The 22,271-nt window shown below is 47.6% G+C and overlaps 1 protein-coding gene across 6 annotated transcripts in view; it reads left to right on the forward strand.

Annotated features, from left to right (window-relative positions):
- The first annotated feature begins 6,379 nt into the window (after nucleotides 1–6,379).
- The window catches only part of DGKB (diacylglycerol kinase beta), a 609,664-nt gene continuing 593,772 nt past the window's right edge, over nucleotides 6,380–22,271 (forward strand). For 4 of the 6 annotated variants that reach the window (XM_029070029.2, XM_029070032.2, XM_029070031.2 and 1 more), the window contains exon 1: nucleotides 6,381–6,512. The gene's annotated coding sequence lies outside the window, so the exon portion shown is untranslated. Of the gene's footprint in view, nucleotides 6,513–22,271 lie in introns of all 6 variants that reach the window. The other 2 variants (XM_039912948.1, XM_029070030.2) reach the window with 2 other exon arrangements.

Genomic DNA, 22,271 nt, shown 5'->3' on the forward strand with positions numbered 1-22,271 from the left:
TTCGGCATTTATTATGGCATTTATTAAGCGCTTACAATGTGTCAAGCACTATAGTCAGCAATGGGGCAGATAAAAGACATGCCTTTTCCCACAAGGGTTTTACAATCTAAGAGGTAGTGAGAGCAGACTCTTACCTTCAATCTGTGAAATACCGGAAGGAGGCATGTGGCTTGCCTGCCTGAAACTAGAAGTCAAGAGACCTGGGTTCTAAGAGAAGCAGCGTGGCTCAGTAGAAAGAGCCCGGGCTTGGGAGTCAGAGGTCATGGGTTCAAATCCCCTCTCTGCCACTTGTCAGCTGGGTGACTGTGGGCAAGTCACTTAAGCTCTCTGTGCCTCAGTTACCTCCCCTGTAAAATGGGGATTAACTGTGAGCCTCACGTGGGACAACCTGACTAGCCTGTATCTACCCCAGCGCTCAGAACAGTGCTCTGCACATAGTAAGTGCTTAACAAATACCAACATTATTATTATTAATCCCGGCACTCCCACTGGCCACAGAGTAAAATATCGATTTTACACAAGCCAGTTAACTTCTAGACCGTAAGCTCCTTGTCGGTAATAATAATAATAGTGGTATTAGTTAATAATAATAATGGCATTTGTTAAGTGCTTACTATGTGCAAAGCACTGTTCTAAGTGCTGGGGAGGATACAAGGTGAGCAGGTTGTCCCACGTGGGGCTCACAGTTTTAATGCCCATTTTATAGGTGCGGTCACTGAGGCACCGAGAAGTTGAGTGACTTGCCCAAAGTCACACAGCTAAGCGCTTACTGAATGTGTCTATCAACTCTGCTGTATTCTACTCCCTTAAACTCTTAACACAAATGTTTTGCACACCGTCGATGATCAATAAATACCATTAACTGAACGCTTAACTCTCCGTCACTTCTGTGAAATGGGGATAAATGATTTTCACAGTGCTTTGCCCACTGGAAACTATTAATAGTCTATATAACTAATTTCATTAAGTAAACATCCAGCAACATTTCGTATCTGTCTTTTCAAGAAAATATATCGAAAAACACTTGCCAGCTAATAACAGTCTTCCGATATACGTATGCTATATGTGTGATGCAATATCGAGAGCTCTAAGAATTGAATCAATCAATCAAGCAATGGTATTTATTCAGTCAACCAATAATGGTAATTATTCAGTGCTTACTGTGTGCAGAGAAGTGTACTAAGCGCTTGGGAGAGAACAATACAACAGAATCGGCAGATTTATTGAAGCCCTCCTGTAAGCTTGTTGTGAGCAGGGAATGTATCTGTTTATTGCTATAGTGTACTCTCCCAAGCACTTTTTACAGTGCTTTGCACACAGTAAGTGCTCAATAAATATGATCGAATGAGTGTACAAAGTACTTCCCTAAGCAATTCGTAAACGAGTTAAAAGACATCTTCCCTTTCAAGGTGTCGGCCACTGAAAAGAACCTGGGACAGAAAGTCAGGAGATCCAAGTTCTAATCCCAGCTCCACTACTGGTCTATTCAGGAACCCTGAGGGTGTCACTAAGCATCTTAGCTTCCTCATCTGTAAAATGGGAGTAAAATAGATGGCCCCATGTGGTATGGGAACTGTCAGGCCTTGTAACGTTTTATCTATCCCGTTGCGCGATAAAAGTCAGAATAATAATGATATGCCTACATTTAAGAGTGTGCTTGTTCAAATTTATTACATTAAAATGTAGTAAATGCACTGTGCCTGACCCAGTCCCTAAAAATGACACAATGATGCCAAAGAAAGCCAAATGTTTCACACAGAGAGCTTAGAGTTGCTGTATTTTAAAGGCAACATATTCTGAGAATCAATGCTCAGCGTGTTGATAAAAAACAGAAACAAGGCTCTCTGGGTGGCTTGCTAGGAATCAGCATGGTTTAGTGAATTGAGCACGGGCCTGCGAGTCAGAAGGACCTGGGTTCTAATCCCGGGTCTGCCGCATGTCTGCTGGGTGACCTTGGGCAAGTCACTTCACTTTCCTGCGCCTCAGTGACCTTATCTGTAAAATGGGGATTAAGACTGTGAGCCCCATGTGGGACGGGGAATGTTTCCAACCGGATTTGTTTGTATCCACCCAGGTGCTTAGGACAGTGCCTGGCAATAGGTCAGTGCTTACCACATTCCATTATTGGAAGAGTGATTGTGATTTAATGATTTAGATACTTGGAGGAAGTTCTCTGGCCCCCCTTTCAAAATAGCATTTTAAAACTTGTTAGTCTAACGACTGGATTTTTATTTATTTATTTTACAATACAGAGCTTTCCAGATCAGATACTGTTTTGAGAAAGCAAATCCTCATGCAATAGAACAAACGTTCTCTTGGGCATTCACTGAGGCTTCTTCCATTTCATACGATGATCCATAGGAAACCTTTGGCCAGTGTGAATATGATGGTATTTGTTGAGCGTTTATTATCTGCCAAGTAGTGGACTAAGGGCAGGGGTAGGTAATCAGATCGGACACCATCTCAATCCTACGTTCTGCATAATGAATTATGAACTTCCAACCCAAATAAGAAATTGACACTTCAAGCTTCAAAAACAGAGAAGCAGCATGGTCTAGTGGGTAGAGCATGGGCCTGGGAGTCAGGAGGAAATGGGTTCTAATCCTGTCTCTGCCATGTGTCTGCTGTTTGACCCCGGGCAAGTCACATCGCTTCTCTGTGGCTCAGTTACCTCATCTATAAAATGGGGATAAAAGACTGTGAGCCCCACATCGGACATGGACCGTGTCCATCCTGATTACCTCATATCTACCGCAGAGCATAGCATAGTGCCTGGCACAGAGTGAGCGCTTAACAATTGCCATTCAAAATGAGTTCAATTTGCTTCCACAGTTTGGGTCTCTACCTCAAAATTCAGGCAGATAAACCTGTTTTTGCAAATCAGATCAACAATTTCTAAAAAAAAAAAAAAAAAGGACCCACTCAACTCCTACTTCCCCACTTACCTACTGAGAAATGCTCTTGCTCCATCTTCAAATGGAAACTAAAATGGCAAAATGATTGAGAACATCTCTGTGATTTCCCTAAGGTGACTTTCTTTATCTTTTATATGATGTTGTTCCCTGGATCACAGTATCTCTGTCAATTATCGGTTGCTTTATTTTACCAGGCAACACAGGGAGATGGCCTTATGGCTAACTCAAGGTAGTTGTTCAGTTTACAGGAAACACAAAGAAAAGGGCCCAGGAGAGCAAATGCTTAGGTAGGACAAGCTATGCAGAGCTTCTCAGCTGCGTTAGTGTGAGTACTGCTCGCTTTGTGCGTGATTGTCAATCAGGACTCTGAATCTATAAAAACCTGTATCATCTTCTATCTTATTTTTTAATGATATTTAATAGTATTTTAATTTTTTTTTAAAATGGTATTTAGTCTAGGCACTGTACTAAGCCCTGAGGTTGATACAAGCTAATCAGGTTGGGCACAGCCCATATCCCATGTGGGACTGATGGTCTTAATCCCCATTTTATAACTGAGCTAACTGAGGCACAGAGAAGTGAACTGACTTGCTCAAGAAGACAAATGGCAGAGCTGAGGTTAGAACCCAGGTCTTTCTGACTTCCAGACCCATGCTCTATCCACTAGGAGATAGACAAGTTTATCACCACAAGGTGACAGTTCTAGAACTCAACCAATCTGCGGTATTTATTGAGCACTACCTTTTTCCAGACCACTATACTGAATACTATTATTATTTCATAGACAGTTGGGAATACGGCAGATCAGATGCAATTTCTGCCAAGGAGGAGCTATAGATTATTTACAAAGTGCTGCGGGGCTATGGCGAGTATCAAAGTACTTATGGATTTCACAGCTGTGTACCGATGTGCACAGAGGGGGAAATGAGGGCTTAGGGTAGATGTGAGTTCAGGAGCGTTTTGAAGGGGGAGACAACGAAGATTTATCTGATATAAAGGCAGAGATAGTTTCAGACCCTTGGCTCCATCTGGGCAAGGGATTCGCAGTAGAAGTTGAGGACGCGAATTGGATCGTAGTAGGGTGCCTCATCTGGAATCTGTCTCTTGGGATACGGGTGACCGGAGAAACTAGTCAGGTCGGAGAAAAATCGGTTGCAAGATTCCACTTCGAGAAACACATCCGGTCAGCCTTTAATTGGGAATGTAGAGAGGAAACTTGGTGATTGGAAACCGAGGAAAGCACAGAGTGAGGGACCGTGAACAGGTGAGTGTGCAGCAGGGGGAGGAGAGGGTTGTGTTCGTGGCAGGAACGGACGGTTGATCGCAGCTGGCAAAGCAACCCAAGTGGTGAGGTTCGCAAGTACCTGCTCTGTGAGGGTTGAGGCCCAGCAAGCAGTTTGGGTTTCTCGATCTGGTCCTCTTTTCATTCATTCAATCCATTGTATTTTTATCCAGTGCTTGCTGGGTGCAGGGCATTGAACTAAGCTCGTGGAAAGTACAATTTGGCAACAAATAGAGACAATCTCTGCCCAACGGGCTCGCAGTCTACTATGGGCCAACAGTTCTAAGGCTTAACACACACACACCCCCTCCCCACCACTGCCTGCCTTCACATTCCTTTCCTAACACTTCATTCTACCCCCCACCTCTATCCCAGTAGGTCCCTCCTACCTGTCCACCAAACTCCCTCTTCCCCCTCCCACATGTCCCCGGCTGAGAAAAGTGGCCCATCGTAATGCTCCGATTTCCCGGTCGCTTGTCTGGAAAATGGGTTTGGCTGCTACTGGAAGTGGGGGTGGAGCAGGTGGGGCGGGGGAAGGTGATCTGGGAGAGAGAAAGACATGGAGAGGGAGGAGGGAGGTAAGTTAGGGGGAAGGGGGGGTGGGTTGGAGGAAGACGACGGTGTAGGTGGGATAAAAACGATGGGGCTGTTAGAATGGAAGTGTGAGGAGGGGGGGAGGGGGAAGGAGGAGGAGAGCTGGAGTGGAGGAAGAGGAGGGATGGAGACGAGGATTATGTGGGGAAAGAGTCGATGCGACGGGGGAAGGAGTGGGAGAGGAGCGCTCCATTTCTCCCATCCGTAATATACCGTATCATGTAATTACCCATCTAGGCTATAACCTTCTTGTGGGCGGGGATCTCGCAAACACTCTGTAGAGTGTCTTGCCCCCACCGACCGATCTAGAAAGATGTGATCGATCGGGGGGTTCAGGGGAAGGAGGGTGAAGATGAGAGACTGTCCGTTTGCCGTGGGCAGGGAAGGTGAGACACGGCACGATCCAGCGGACGGTGCACGAGAAGAACCTGGGTTCGAATCCCAGCTCTGCCACTTGCCTGTGGTGAGATTTTAGGTTTGTCCCTTCACTTCCCTGTGCCTCGGCCACCTCGTCTGGAAAATGGGGATTAAGACCGTGAGCCCCACGTGGGACAGGGACATCTCCAACCTGATTATCTCGTCTACCCCAGCACATAGTAATGACGATAATGTCGGTGTTTGTTAAGCGCCGGGGTAGATACAGGGTAATCGCCTCGCCCCACGCGAGGCGCACACTCTTAATCCGCATTTTCCAGATGAGTTAACTGAGGCCCAGAGAATAATAACGTTGGTATTCGTTAAGCGCTTACTAGGTGCAGAGCACCGTTCTGAGCGCTGGGGTAGACACAAGGGAATCAGGTTGCCCCACCTGGGGCTCACAATCTCAATCCCCATTTTACAGATGAGGTCACTGAGGCACAGAGAAGTTAAAAGTGAAGTGCCTCGCCCACAGTCACGCAGCTGGCAAGTGGCCGAGCTGGGATTCGAACCCATGACCTCTGACTCCCAAGCCCGGGCTCTTGCCACTGAGCCACGCATAGTACAGAGCCTGGCCCGTCATAAGCGCTCAAGGAACAGCATCGAAAGGCGTCTACCGATTCTGTCCCCACCGTCCTCTCCCAGATGCTTAGTTGAGGGCTCTACCCTCAGCAGATTGCCCCGCTGTTCCTGCTGCCTCCTGTGCCCGTCCAGCGGAGGGGCAGCGGATCGGGGGCGGTGGCCGGGCTCCCCTTGACCTGGGAGCTTGGAGTCCGAGGGGGGGGCTGGCAAAGAACAGCGTGGCTCAGTGGAAAGAGCCCGGGCTTGGGAGTCAGAGGTCATGGGTTCGCATCCCGCCTCTGCCACTGGTCAGCTGGGTGACTGTGGGCGAGTCACTTCACTTCTCGGTGCCTCAGTTCCCTCATGTGGAAAATGGGGATGAAGACTGTGAGCCCCACGTGGGACGACCTGGTTCCCCTGTGTCCACCCCAGCGCTTGGAACAGTCCTCGGCACATAGTAAGCGCTTCACAAATTAAAGAGTGAGAAGGGGAGGAGGAGATGGGCAGGGCCGGGCAGCAGCCCCTGGTCCTCCCCTCCACGCTCACACACACACCACACAGGGAGAGAGGAGAGTCAGGGACCCACGTGCACACACACACACCCACACACACCCACCCTACACACACACAAATACAGCCAGCCAGCGACCCCCAGCCAGAGGCTTGATGCTCCAGACGAGGAGCGGGCCGGACCTGGGCGGGAGCTGGCCGGCAGGTATCTCCGGGGGCCGCCGTGTCCGCAGGTGATCATCCGGGCCTGGCGGGGGGACGGACGGACGGCCGAGGGAGGGAGGGAGGAGGGCGGGTCGCGGGGGACAAGCTGCGGGCTGAAGGGAGGGAGGATGGAGGAGAACGGAGGTGCGAGGACCGGCTGCGGGGCTGGAGGGAGGGAGGATGGATGGATGGAGGAGGAGGACGGGGGTGCGAGGACCGGCTGCGGGGAGGATGGAGGCAAGAGGGAGGGTGTGCGGGGACCGGCTGCGGGGCTGGAGGGAGGGAGGGAGGATGGATGGATGGAGGAGGAGGACGGGAGTCCGAGGACCGGCTGCGGGGAGGATGGAGGCAAGAGGGAGGGTGTGCGGGGACCGGCTGCGGGGCTGGAGGGAGGGAGGATGGATGGATGGATGGATGGATGGAGGAGGAGGACGGGGGTCCGAGGACCGGCTGCGGGACTGGAGGCAGTGAGGATGGAGGAGGACGGGGGTGCGAGGACCGGCTGCGGGGCTGGAGGGGGGGGGAGGATGGAGGAGGGCAGGTTGCGGGGAGGATGGAGAAAGGAGGGCAGGTGTGCGGCGACCGGCCGCGGGGCTGGAGGAGGACGGGGGTGCGAGGACCGGCTGCGGGGAGGCTGGAGGAAGGAGGGCAGGTGTGCGGGGCCCGGCTGCGGGGGGAAGGAGGGGAGGCCGAGGGGCTCGCAGCCGACCTGGCCCGGCTCGGTCGGACCGGGGAAAGGGACCGATTCGGGGGTGGCCCAACCTCCCTCCGGGGCTGCGGTTGCTCTCCGCTCCCGCATCACGCCGCGGTAAGGCCCGGGGGACCCAGGAGTCCGGGGGGCTGGGAGAAACTTAGGAGCGCCCGGGCCGTCCTGCCTTCCGTCTTTGCTTCGCAGACCCTTCGGTGGATGGTGATGATGATGATAACGGTATCTGTTAAGCGCTTACTATGCGCCGTGCACTATGCTAAGCGCCGCGGTGGCGGACCCGGTGCCCGGTCCCACGCGGGGCTCCCCGTCTCCCTCCCCGTTTGACAGAGGAGGGAATGGAGGCCCGGAGAAGTGAAGCGACTCGTCCAGGGTCACCCAGCAGACGCGTGGAGGAACCGGGATTAGAACCCAGGACCTTCTGACTCCCGGGCCCGGGCTCTACCCGCTGATGGGCCGGTCCAGGGGCCGGTGGGCAATGCCGGGCTCGGCCTGGGTCGTTGGGCCAGGGTTTGCATCTTGAAACCCCGCTGCTTCTGCTACCCCTAATTTATTTCGGTACCTGGCTCCCCTGCTGGATCCCCCTCTCCATCGTCCGCTCACCCTAGTGTAGTCAAGTCGAGCGCTTGGTACAGTGTTCTGCACAGCCTCAGAGCTAAGTAAATACCCCTGATGGATGGATCGTGGGCAGCGAAGGGAGCCCGTTGCCCCGACTCTCCCAAAGTGATAATAATGATTTTGGTATTTTTAAGCACTTACTATGTGCCGAGCACTGTTCTAAGCGCTAGGTAGATACAGGGTAATCAGGCTGTCCCACGTGGGGCTCACCGTTTGAATCCCCATTTTCCAGATGAGGTAAGCGAGACCAAGAGAAGCGAAATGACTTGCCCAAAGTCACACGGCCGATAATGATAATAACGTTGGCATTTGTTAACCGCTTACTCTGTGCCGAGGACCGTTCTAAGCGCTGGGGTAGATACAGGGTAATGAGGTTGTCCCACGTGAGGCTCACAGTCTTCATCCCCATTTTCCAGATGAGGTAACGGAGGCACAGAGAACTTTAGTGACCTGCCCAAAGTCACGCAGCCGATAAGTGGCAGGGTGGGATTCGAACCCACGACCTCTGCCAAAGCCTTGCTCTTTCCACTGAGCCACGCTGCTTCTCTAGGGGAGGGAGGGTTGGTTTAGACTCACAGGGGTTCGGGATCCTCCTGAGCCAAGTTGCTTTTAATTTAAATCCCATTTGGAGGTGAGGGGTCCTGTTTGGATTCTCTCTGCTCGGTTGAAGAGATCAGGGACTCACCGGGGAGGATGCAAGGAAGCCTCTCTTGCATATCTGTTCCCGAATTGTACATTCCAAGTGCTCAGTACAGTGCTCTGCACACACTAAACGCTCGATTAAATACGACTGGATGAATGAATTCACTGGGGAGGATGAACTTTTAAGAGACCTCTTGAAGGTGAGCAGCAGAGAAAATACCTTTAGGTTCTGAAAGCTAGAACTTGTTCCCCCCCTTTTCCCCCCCAATCCCTCTCTTCCCCTTCACCACACACTTTCCCAACACAAACTCTCCTTGAAGTAATTTTCAGTCAGATTATTGTATGCCAGAAACCCAGGAGCTTTGCTATAGCTGATGGAAAATAGAATCCTTAAACTAAATCGCTTGGAAAACCAGCCTCCGACAACTTGCTCAGATTGCTGATGTCTGGACCGAAGGAGTTGGTTATGTGGGTCGGCAGGGGACAAATGAAGACTCCCAGGGAAACGTTGGGAGAATACAAAGGGGCAAAGGCATTTCAAGGAGGAGAATTGAGGGGATGAAAAGAACTTGCCTTTCAACTAAAGGAAAATAATAATAATAAAAAAAAACCCTCCGTGAAGTGCTCCTACCTTTTAAAATGGCCCAAAAATATTTTAAATTGAAAATGACGCTTTTCTTCTGGGGAGAATGAGTACAGTTTTCTCTCACCACTTAAAAAAACAAAGGGTTTTGAAGTTGCGGTAAAAGAGCTACCCACACGCTGTTTTGTGAGGTGCAGCCCAGGTTAAAAACGTGGGGAGAAGGGAAATCACGGTATTTTCATAAAACAGCTGTTGAAAAATGCAACCCTCTTCGTAAAACCAGAGCAGAATTTCAACAGGTCTAAACCTGGCAATAATGAGGTTGATTCATTTGCCACCTGCCTTTCCATGAGATCTGCAGGTGAAGTGTGTGAAATAATCATTAGTTGTTATTGAGGGCTTACCGTGGGCAGACCACTGACCTGTGAATGGTAATTCTGAAACATCCTTGGGGTAGAGAGACCGGGAAACATAGGAGGAGGATGTTTTTTTCTGCAACATATTTAACATCGGGTGCAAGCATTTCACCCCCTTTTTTCCTCTAGCCTATAGTCTCTCAATGAAGACGTTAGGGAGATTGTTTTGGGAGTTCCTAGTACCTGTCTCCAGGAGAGCTCTAGAAAACAACTCACTTATCTCAAAACATCAGATTTTAAGTAGTGGTCGTAATCTCATTTATTAAGCACTCACTGTATGCGGAGCACAGAACTGAGAACCAGGGAACTATTTTAGGAAACTGTAGCCTAGACTGTAAACTGCTTGTGGTTAGGAGACCAAGTCTTCCAACTCTATATACTGTATTCTCCCAAGCATTTTGTACAGTTCTCTGCACACAGTAAGCACTCTAATAATAATTGTGGTATTTAAGTGCTTACTTGGTGCCAGGCACTGGGGTAGGTGCAGGTTAATCGGGTTGGACACAGTCCCCGTCCCACATGGAGCTCAAAGCACCATTTTACAGATGAGGTCTCTGAGGCCCAGAGAAAGTGAGTTGGCTTGCCCAAGGTCACACAACAGACGAGTGGTAGAGCTGGGATTAAAACCCGTGACCTTCTGACTCCCAGACCTGTGATCTATCCATTAGGCCATCCTGCTTGTCTATGAACACCTCTAATTGATTCAGAGTTAGGAATTAGCTGTGGGCTAAGTAAAATGGCTTCAGCTGAGAGTGGGGCAGGAATTTTTTTTTTTTTTATGGGGAAGTGGGGGACGGGCAGGGCTGGAGTATATAGGGGCTGTCCATTGTTCGGTAATGAACGTACAACCCGGGCTACGTATTTTTCACGATGCAGGTGCCTTGCTTGGAGAAACTACGCCGGCAGGAAAAAAAAAGTGTAAGACAACAGCTGCGAGGAGACCTGCAGGAACAGCACATTGTCCTGAGAGGGGGGAGGTTTTGTTAATAATAATAATAATAATGTTGGTATTTGTTAAGCGCTTACTATGTGCCGAGCACTGTTCTAAGCGCTGGGGTAGACACAGGGGAATCAGGTCGTCCCACGTGGGGCTCACAATCTTAACCCCCATTTTACAGATGAGGTAACCGAGGCACCGAGAAGTTAAGTGACTTGCCCAAAGTCACACAGCTGACAAGTGGCGGAGCGGGGATTCGAACCCATGACCTCTGACTCCAAAGCCCGTGCTCCTTCCACTGAGCCACGCTGCTTTGTTAAGCGCTTACTATGTGCCGAGCACCGTTCTAAGCGCTGGGGTAGACATAGGGGAATCAGGTTGTCCCACGTGGGGCTCACAGTCTTCATCCCCATTTTACAGATGAGGGAACTGAGGCACAGAGAAGTTAAGTGACTCGCCCACAGTCACACAGCCGACAAGTGGCAGAGCTGGGATTCGAACTCATGAGCCCTGACTCCAAAGCCCACGGTCTTTCCACTGAGCCACGCTGCTTCTCTTCTTGAAGCTCTGAACTGTGTACCTCTGGGTTTGGGTGGGCAGTTTCAGGGGAAAAGGTAGGAATAAGCAGGCGGGGACGTGAAGCTTCTCAGAGCTACTTTAAAGCCACTCTCTCGGGAGTTGGATTGTAACAAGAGGTGGCCCCCGCTGCATGCTTAAGGTGACGTACCATTGAAGATGCATTGTCACTGTCTCCGAGAGAGCCCCGCCAAGAGAAGGTAAGACCCGTTGGGAGGAAAATGATGATTTGTCATTGCAGAGGAGCATGTGCTCAGCCCTCAGGGTTTTCTCAGACATCATCCGTGCCATTTGAAATCCTCATTAACGGTATTCTCCCACTCCCTTTCTGCGTCGCCCTTGCGCTCGGATTCGAACACGTTATTTGCCCCTCCTTCAGCCACCCGGCACTTGTGCCCATATCCGTAATGTGTTTATTAATGTCAGTCTCCCCCTCTAGATTGTAAGCTCACTGCCAGTCAGAGAGACTCAGTGGAAAGCACGGGCTTGGGAGTCAGAGGACGTGGGTTCTAATCCCGGCTCCACCACCTGTCTGCGTTGTGACCTTGGACAAGCCTCTTAACTTCTCTGTGCCTGTTACCTCATCTGTAAAAGGGAGATTAAGACTGTGAGCCTCAGGTGAGACCACCTGATTAGCTTGTATCTTCACTAGCGCTTTTGGGCACATAGAAAGCCCTTAACAAATATTATTATTATTACTACTCCAGGGCTTAGAACAATGCTCAGCACATAGTAAGCACTTAACAAATACCATAATGATAGAGACGCAGCGTGGCTTCGGGGAAAGAGCACGGAATTGGGAGTCAGAGGATGTGTGTTCTAATCCCCGTTCCAACACTTGTCATCTTTGTGACTTTGGGCAAGCTACTTCACTTCTTCACTGAGAAGCAGGGTGGCTCAGTGGAACGAGCGCAAGCTTGGAGTCGGAGGTCACGGGTTCGAATCCAGACTCTGCCACTTGACTGTGACTATGGGCAAGTCACTTAGCTTCTCTGTACCTCAGTTCCCTTATCTGTAAAATGGGGATTAAGACTGTGAGCCTCACGTGGGACAACCTGTTACCCTGTATCTACCCCAGCATTTAGAACAGTGCTCTGCACTTAGTAAGTGCTTAACAAATGCCAACATCATTGTCGTTATTATTATTCTCTGTGCTTCCGTTACCTCATCTGTGAAGTAGGAATTGACTGCGAGCCCAAAGTGGTACAACCTAATAATCGTGTATCTACCCCAGCACTTAGAACAGTACTCAGCTCATAGTAAGTGCTGAATAAATACCATCATTATTATTATTACAGTGCTCTGCTCTCAATAAATGCTCAGTATATAAAATCAATTGACATCTCCTGGGTATTTATTCTGTGACTTGGCCTGGGAGCTTGGGATCTGAACCCTCATCATCGGTCGTATTTATTGAGTGCTTACTGTGTGCAGAGCACTGAACTAAATGTTTGGGAGGGTACAGTGCAATAGAGTCGGTAGACCCGTTCCCTGCCCACACTGTTTACTGTCTACAGGACGAGTCTCATGGTGTAGTGGCTAAAGCACAGAAACTGAGACAACAGAGAAATTGAGGGAATTGCCCAAGGTCACCCGGCAGCCAAGAGCCATAGCCGGAAATAGAACCCAGGTTCCCTGATTCCCAGATCTGTGCTCTTTCCATTAGGCCACGCTGCTTCTCGAGTTGGCCTCGTCTTCTGATGAGCTGTCCAAAGCAACAAGCAGTGTGGCTTAATGGTTAGAGATTGGGCCTGGAAGTCAAAGGACCTGGGTTCTAATCCCTGCCCCACCACTTGTGCGACCTTGGGCAAGATACTTCTTTGTGTGTTTCATTTACCTCATCTGTAAAATGGCAATTAATACTGTGAGTCCCACGTGGGACGGGCACTGTGCCCGATCCGATGAACTAGTTTCTGTTCCAGTGTTTAGTTCAATACTGGAACATAGTAAGCTCTGAACAAATACTATTAAAAAAAGCAAACAAACTGAATCAAGGATGGGTGTCTCCCTCACTGGGAGGAACGCCTATATCTTATAGTGTAGGAAGTCCCACAAAGTTGTGGGAGACCCCTAGATGTATTACTTCCTCCCATGTTGATACACTGTAGGGGTGTGTGTGTGTTTTTGCATATATTCGTCTTATCCTGTCGAGTTGTCTCCGACCCGTAGCGACACCATGGGCATATCTCTCCCAGAATGCCCCAATTCCATCTGCCATCGTTCTGGTACTGGATCCATACAGTTTTCTTGGTCAAAATCTGGAAGTGATTTACCATTTCCTAATTCAGTGCAGTCAACTTGAGTCTCTGCCCTCGACTTTCTCCCATGCCGCCATTGCCCACACTAGGAATGGAATGGTCGGGCCTCTGCTTGATTCTCCCTCCCGTATTCCAGATGGTAGAGGACTGGAAACTCCCCAGGTGCCACCCTGAGAGGCGTGATATGTAGAGAGAGAGAGAGAGAGAGAGAGAGAGAGAGAGAGAGAGAGAGAGAGAGAGAGAAAATGTATCCCTTACTCTTTGGTGCTTCCGGTCATTTTCTCTTCAGCGGTGTTCTCAGAAAAAGGAGAATGGAGGGGGGGGGGAAAGGAAAGGGGCGTGGGGGTTATGCCATGCTCTGTGAGATGGGTGGGCAGGATCCCCTTTCTCCTGTTTTGGCACCCCTCTAGTATGGATAATCCTCAACTTGCACGGTCAGGTCCTGCTTTATTTTATTCGCCCCAGCTTTCCTTCTTGAGGTTTGTTATTGAGTGAATCACTGAACCTCGCTCTTTAATTGGGTTTCTTAATGGATAGTCTACTCGTAAATAAGATGCACATCCTACTCGGGGCTAACTATTCATTTTCTCTTGTCGATTCTCCTGAGCCATTTCCCTACCCAGCTCTGCCAGGGTTTAGTGAAACATGATATTTACAAGGAACTGTTATACACTCTTTAAATTGGTCTGGTTATCATCATTTTTAAAGTATGTAGGAAACACAGAGTTATTACCGCTTCAGTGATCACACAGATGATACGGAAATGTGTTGGCTAGTGAAAAGAGCAAGTGACTGGGAGTCAGAAAACCTGGCTTCTAGTCCCAGCTCAGCCACTTGCCTATTGGGTGACCTAGGGCAGATCACAACTTCTCTGGGCCTCAGTTTCCTCATCTTTAAAATGGAGATTAAATACCTGTTCCCCTCAGTTTCCTCATCTTTAAAATGGCAATTAAATACTTCTTCTCCCTTCTCCTCAGACCATGAGCCCCTTATAGGCAAGGAAGTACGACCAATCTGTTTAAACTTTAGATGATGGTATTTAAGTGGTTACTATGTGTCAAGCACTGTTCTAGGTGCTGAGGTTGAAACAAATTAAAAAGGTTGGTCACAGTCCCTGCCCCATGTGAGCTCAGTCTTCATGCCCACTTTACACATGAGGTAACTGAGGCCCAGAGAGGTGAAGTGACTTGCTTAAGGTCACACAGCAGACGGAGGAACGGGGATTCGAACCCAGGTCCTTCTCCCAGGCCTGTGCTCTATCCACTGCGCCTTGCTGCTTTCCTAGTATTAAGCACCGTGCTTAGCACGTAGAGCTTAGCCGGTACTTCAGTCGCTGATGTTTAATTGGCTACTTGCTCCCTATGTACAAAAACAGGTAGACACACAAAAAATACCCCAGTTATTATTATTATGATGTCAAAGCGGTAGAAAACAATCCTTCCTCTCCCCAGATAGTTTTCCCTCTATGTGAGAGAAGGATATGTATTTTTAATGACATTTGTTAAGCTCTTAGTATGTTCTAGGCACTGTTCTAAGTGCTGTTAGATATTAATAATATTTAATATGGTACTTGTTAAGCACCTACCGTGTGCCACGCATTGTCCTAACCACTGGGATAATCAGGTTGGACAGTGTCCCCGTCCCATATGGAGCTCTCGCTCTTACTCCCCATTTTACAGATGAGGTAACTGAGGCACAGAGAAGTGAAGTGACTTACCCAAGGTCATACAACAGACAAGTGACAGAGGCAGGATTAGAACCCAGGTCTCTGTGACTCCAGGTCCTGCCACTCTCCACTAAGCCTCGCACATTCAGTCAATCAATGGTATTTGCTGAGTGCGTACTGTGTGCAGATCTGTGTACCAAGTGTTTGGGAGACTGCAATAGAACAGAGGTGGTCGGTACATTCCCTGCCCAAAAAGATCTTGCGTATATGTGTACGTTTGCATACGTGCATGCACGTAGGGATATATGTGGGGGCACGAAAGTTGTCTAGAAAGTAAGAGAATAAAACCCACTCGTCTGTCCTTGAAGGGAACATGTTTCTGGTTCTATGGTGGATGGTGAGAGCGTGCTGAAAAACAGACTTCAGGCAGGTAATCCACAGCCGGGGACTGAAACGAAAGGTGTGGGCCTGCTGCTTGGGGAAACCACAGTGTTAATGGGCAGCAAAAACCGGGGTACTGGGTCCCACCTCTCCCCCAAGCCATCAGTCGATTAATTAAGCTTTTTGTGGGCAGGGAACCTGTCTACTCATTCTGTTGTATTGTGCTCTCCCAAGAATTTAGTGCCATGCTCTGCTCACGGTAAGCGCTCAATAAATAAGCAGCATGACCTAGTGCAGGGAGCACAGGCCTGGGAGTCAGAAGGACCTGGGTTCTGATCCCAACTCCCTCACTTGCTCCCTGTGTGACCTTGGGCAAGTCACACAACTTCTCTGGCCCTCAGTTCCCTCCTTTGTAAATGGGGACTGTGTCCAATCCGGTTTGCTTGTATCTACCCCAGCGCTTAATTCAGTGCCTGGCATGTAGTAAGTGCTTAATAAATACCATTATTTTTATTGTAATTGTTATTCTCTGTGCCTCGGTTTACTTCACTTGTAATAATGGGGTCTCTGAGTCCCATGGGGGACAGAGACTGTGTCCAGCCAGATTAGCTCATATCTACCCCAGAGATTTGTACAGTGCCTGGCACATAGTAAGCACTTAAGTAACATTTTAAAAAAAAGAATGAACACCATAGATTGAGCACTTATTGTGAACAGAGCCCTGCCCGCAGTGGCTGGGAGAACACAGTGCAAAAGATCTCGTTGACCCAAACCCTTCTCTCCAGGAGCTGGTTGTCTCCACCTTCCCCTCTCTTATTCATTTCATCATATTTGTTGAGTGCTTACTGTAAGCTAAACATTGTACTAAACGCTTTCCAACCCCACATGCTCATTCTGGGACTTTTTCTTATACTGCTCCGTAGTTCGGCCCCATTCCAGATCTCTTCCGGCCTTGGGAATCACCTTCTTCCAGGAAACTGACGGGGTTGTCGATCCCACCACTTCGGGTGAGGGAGATTGGAAAGGCCGAGTGTAATTTCTTTATATCGGAGTCTGTCCTTCCCTCTAGATTTCAAGCTAGTTGTGAGCAGGGAATGTCAGTTTCATTCTTATATTCTACTCTCCCAAGCGCTTAGAAGAGTCTGCACACCATAAGGGCTGAATAAGTACGACTGGCTGAAACAGGAGCACCTGACTCCACCTTTCATTCATGCATTCAATCATATTTATTACGTGCTTACTGCGTGCAGAGCCCTGTACTAAGCACTTGGGAGAGGACAAATACAACAATAAATAGGCATATTCTCCTCCCACCTCCAAACACAGACCCAGTGTTCCCTGTTGTGTTGATGGCTTTGCCGTTGTTAGCGCCAGATGCAGCCAGACCATACAAGGAGAATGGGATATTACCAAGCAATTTTGTTTTCTCGCTCTATTTGTCAAACTCTTAACCAGAATGAAAGGCTGAATTAAGTATAGCATTTAGCAACCTGTTGTTCTGAGACCAGTTTTTCAGCGGAGAGAATAATGTCCCATCTTGGGCTTCAGCCATCAAAGCCACCCTAAAGGTTCTTTAAGGGCACAACAAGAGAATCGGTCCATCAGCGGTATTTATTGAGTGCCTACTGTGTGCAGAGGACCGTACTAAGCAGCTGGGAGAGTAAGATACAACAGCATGGATAGACAAGTTCCCCGAGAACAAGAATCTTTGCCAGATTTTTTCCAAATCTCAACTGGGCACTTTTGTGGGTGAGACTTTTGTGCCCTTTGTGTATGGAAAGAGAAACACCCACACTATAACAACATGGGCTAGTGGAATGATTAGGGGTCTTAGAATCAGAGGACTTGAGTTCTAATTCCCACTTTGCCACCAGTCTATTTGTGAAACCTTGGCTTCTCTGTGTCCCAACTTCCTCATCTGTAAGATGGGTTTTCATTATTTCTACTGAAATTGCGAAGGAATAAGGTTAGTCAGTGGCCCCCATATCCATAATCCCCCTGCAGCTATAAAAATTTACTCTCCAGGAAATTCATCAATTACTTTCACTAGGGAAGAAGGTCTTCCAACATAAGACCTTGATTCTATTGATTGCTATTGTTTTAATGAGATGTACATCCCCTTGATTCTATTTATTGCTATTATTTTGTCTGTCTCCCCCGATTAGACTGTAAGCCCGTCAATGGGCAGGGATTGTCTCTGTTATCGATTTGTATATTCCAAGCACTTAGTACAGTGCTCTGCACATAGTAAGCACTCAATAAATACTACCGAATGAATGAATAAGACAAGGCACTCTTCCACTGGTGTTTTTTTCTACCCTCGAGCCTGATCTTTCATGTTTCCGGAGAGCAGTTCTGGAGAAGAGGTGCCGATAGAGACGTTTTCAAGTCTTTCCCTTCTATTTTATGTTGTTTATCCTCATTTAATCACCTCCTTTTCCTCTTTTGACTTCCCATCATGCCAAACGTGCTAGGAGTGGTTTTCCAAGCTGGGTGAGAAATGGACACCTTGTAACAATAATAATAATAATGATAATTACCGTATATAAGTACTTACAATGTGCCAGGCATGGTGGTAAGTGCTGAAAAATAAGAACTCCGCGTTACCCAGTTTACGCTTGGATCTGCATCTTTCGGGCATTTGGAATTCACCCGTACCCTCAGCCCTACAGGACTGATGTGCATAACCCAAGCCCGGGCTCCATCCGATATGTCACAAGAAGCAGTGTAGTCTAGTGAATAGAGCAGAGGCCTGGGAGTCAGAAGGACCTGGACTCTAATCCCAGCTCTGCCACTTGTCTGCTGTGTGACACGGGGCAAGTCACAACTCCTCTGTGCCTCAGTTATCTGTAAAATGGGGATTAAGACCGTGAGCCCCATGTGAGACAGGGACCGTGTCCAACCTGATTTGCTTGTATCCACCCTCGTACTTAGTACAGTGCCCGGCGCACAGGAAGTGCTTAACAAATACCAAAATTATTATAATTACTATATCTGTCTCTCCCTCTAGATTGTAAGCACATTGTGAGCAGGGATGTGTCTACCAACTCTGTTGTATTGTGCTTTCCCAAGTGCTTAGTACAGCACTCTGCACACAGTAAACTCTCAGTAACTACCACTGATGGATTGATCAGTGAATAATGATATTATTAATTGCGTTATATGTTAAGTACTTACTCTAGGCCAAACAATGTGCTAAACTCTGGGTTATTAAAAATCAGAACATTCACAGACGGTATGCAAAGTCAGGGGGTAGAACAGATATAATTTTCACTGTACACATGAGAAAACTGAAGCACAAAGAAGTTAAGTAACATGGCCAAGGCCTCCCAGCACGCAACGTGACAGAACCAGAATTAGAACCCAGATCTCCTGACTCCCGATTCTGTCCTCTTCCCACAAGACCATGCTGCTTCGCTCATGAAGAAAGCACTTTATTCTGTGGAAATAACTGTCTTTCCCACTTGGTGCTATCTTTTACCTTTAAATTACATAACGAGGCAGCTCCCATCAGTAGCTGTGGCAATTTTTAAGGATGATTCAATGTTACTTAGTAACTTCTGGGCCTGTCACATTACTGGGTTGAGAACTTCAGGCTCTGAATAAACAGCTTATATATTCCCTGTTCTGGGTTCCAAATTACTAGCATAAAGGAAAGGCATGAGTCACTTTTACCGTCTTGGTGTTCTTAATAAGAGTACCGATTACCGGGTTGGCTGTTTTATCGTTACATAATAGTGTTTTGGTGCCATGCAAGACCACCTTGCCAATTGGCTAAGCTGAGGCAATTCACTTTTCCCTCAGTATTGAAGAAAAGGCCAACTCATTGACTCTCTTGGGACAAAACTGGTTTGAGTCTTGCTGTTTCACCTATGTCTAGCTATAAAACAAAGAAGGAAAAATGCAGTACCAGCCACCCATTGCGATGACTCTAGGTGTGGTCTGTCTCCTTTTCTCCCAGGGACCAAATCACAGGGGAGAGGGAGGGTATTAAATTATCCTTCAAGGAAATACAGTCACTGCTTTAAGTCATGAAGATTTGGTTAAGACGCCTCAAGCAATTCACCCACTGCCATTACCCAAGTGTGGTACTTTCATTTCTTGAGAATTGCTGAGTCCGTTGGCAGTAACTGAGGAGCAATCCAAATGACGATGCTCAGAGCTGTGGCATTTGTTATGCACTTACTGTGGGACTAGCACTGTACTAAATGCTGAGGTAGATATAGGTTAACCAGGTTGGATTCTGTCTCTATCCCACATAATAATAATGTCGGTATTTGTTAAGTGCTTACTATGGGTGGAGGACTGTTCTAAGCGCTGGGGTAGATACAGGGTAATCAGGTTGTCCCACGTGAGGCTCGCAGTCTTCATCCCCATTTTACAGATGAGGGAACTGAGGCCCAGAGAAGTGAAGTGACTTGCCCACAGGCAGACAGCTGACAAGTGGCAGAGCTGGGATTTGAACCTATGACCTTTGATTCCCAAACCCGGGCTCTTTCCGCTGAGCTACGCTGCTACATGGGGCTCACAGTCTAAGTAGGAGGGAGAGCAGGTATTGAATCTTCATTTTGCAGATGAGGGAACTGAGGCAGAGACAAGTTAATTGACTTGCCTAAGGTCACACAGCAGACGAGTGGTGGAGCTGGGATCCTCCGGCTCCCAAGTCCAAGGTCTTTCCACAGGTCCATGTTGGTTTTCTAGTGAGTCTCTAATACATCAGTTCATTGGAGAATTTTGAAACCATCTTTTTCTGGGGTCTGAAATATAGGGAGACCTAGTAGTAGCCTGTACATAGGAAGTGCTCAATTAATGCATGCATGAATGCATGGTAGTTTTGACTGGATTTATGTAATGCTGAGTATGTTGGTTGATTGTGACTGGAGGTAGAAAGATACTGTCTTATTTTGGATTTTTATGTTCAGTTAAGCCTCAGTCATATTTATTGAGCGCTTACTATGTGCAGGGGCACTGTACTAAGTGTTTGAGCGAGTACAACATAAAACACATTTCCTGCCCTCAACAAGCTTAGTCTAAAGGAGGGGATAGATGCTGATATAAGTAAATATAATACAGCTATGGACATAAGTTCTGTCGGGCTGAGGAATAAAATGAGAAAATCAGAGTGATGCAGAAGGGAGTGGGAGAAAACGAAATGAAAGCTTAGTCAGGGAAGGCCTTTTGGTGGAGATGTGCTTTCAGAAGGTTTAGAAGAGGGAGAGAGTAATTGTCTGTCAGATTTGAGGGGGGAGGGCATTTCCAGGCCAGAGGCAGGAGAAGAGCGAGTGGTAGGAGGTGAGATAAGTACAGTGCGAAGAGCGAAGTACAGTGGCATTAGAGGCCTTAGTCAGGGAAGACCTCTTTCAGGAGATGTGCCTTGAATAAGGCTTGGAAAGTGGGGAGAGTAGCTGTCTGTCATTCATGAAGAGGGAGGGCATTCTAGACCAGAGGGAGAAGCCTCATGAAATTCCCTGTGGATTTGGAGGATTTTCAGGGTTTGACCACAAAACTAACAAATTCAATAAAATTGACTAATAGCCAAATCCTGCCACTGAATTTTTCTCTTTCTTAAAGATACAATAGCGAAATGTAGTTAGCGTTTTGCTTGGGCTTTCCCCATCCTTTCTGTGGAGAAATGCTAAGGTGAAAATATTCCAGGTTTCTTTGTGATTAGACTTTGGGCTTCGAGGGGCTCACAATCGAAGGAAAATCAGTCAGTTGATCATATTCATTGAATACTTGCTGTGTGTAGAGCACTGTATTAAGCACTTGGAAGAGAGAGGAGGGAAGTTTGGTGATAGACACATAAGGAAAGATTAAAAACTAAAATAACATACAACAAGGGCAAATAATGCACAGTAAACACACAAAAAGAGTGCGGTGCTGTAGATAAAGGAGTAGAATTTCAGGCTTCCCAGGTCTCAGATTGATGGTAAGGTCTTTAAGGGCAGGGTTCATGTCTCCCAACTGTCATATTCTTCCAAATGTTTAGTACAGTGCTCTGCACGCAAACATTCAATAAATACTATCAATTTGTAGACAGAACTGCTATTGCAATATCTGAGTCAGCCTCAGCTGCCAATTCAACCTTCTCCATATTTTTCATTTTGTGGAGAAAGCACAATGCTCTTGTTTTTGTTTTTGGTTTTTTTTTTTTTTTCAAAGTATTTGTTAAGCACCTACAATGTGCCAAGCAGTGTTCTAACTGCTGGTGTAGGTACAAGCTAATTGGGTGGGACATAGTTCAGGTCCCACATGTGGCTCCCATTCTTAATCCCCACTTTACACATGAGGTAACCAAATCACAGATATGTGAATTGATTTGCCCAAGGTTACACAATAGACAAATGGCAGAGCTGAGATTAGAACCCAGGACCCTCTGACTTTCAGGCCCAGATTCTATCCATTAGGCCATACTGCTTCTCGCTCCTCTGTTTCTGTCTTTCCCTTTACAGGGTGGTACAAGACAGGTCAGGATCGAAACCCCAGGATGATGTGAGCAGGAGCTGCTTCGGTCAATATTGAGCGCTTACCATGTGCTGAGCACTGTACAAAGCACTTGGGAAAGTACAATATAACAGAGTTGGTGGACACATTCCTTGCCAGTGTGTTACTGAAGGTCAGTCTGCCTGTTCAGCGGTTCTTTCTACTTGGGAAAGAGACTGTGTCTGATCTAACTGTCAGCTCAGTATGGCCAGGAACATATCTGCTAATTTTGTTGTTTGTACTCTTCCATACGCTTAGTACAGTACTTTGCATATAAATACCATTAATTGATTGATAGTATATCTACCCTAATAATAGTATAATAATAATGATATTTGTTAAGCGCTTCCTATGTGCCAAGCACTGTTCTTAGCAGTGGGGTAGACACAGGGTAATCATGTTGCCCCACATGAGGCTCACAGTTTTAATCCCCATTTTACAGATGAGGAAACTGAGGCACAGGGAAGTTAAGCGACTTGCCCAAAGCCAAGCGGCTAAGTGGCGGAACCAGGATTAGAACCC

The sequence above is a fragment of the Ornithorhynchus anatinus genome, chromosome 8 (assembly GCF_004115215.2).
Source record: "Ornithorhynchus anatinus isolate Pmale09 chromosome 8, mOrnAna1.pri.v4, whole genome shotgun sequence".
Classification (NCBI taxonomy): Eukaryota; Metazoa; Chordata; class Mammalia; order Monotremata; family Ornithorhynchidae; genus Ornithorhynchus; species Ornithorhynchus anatinus.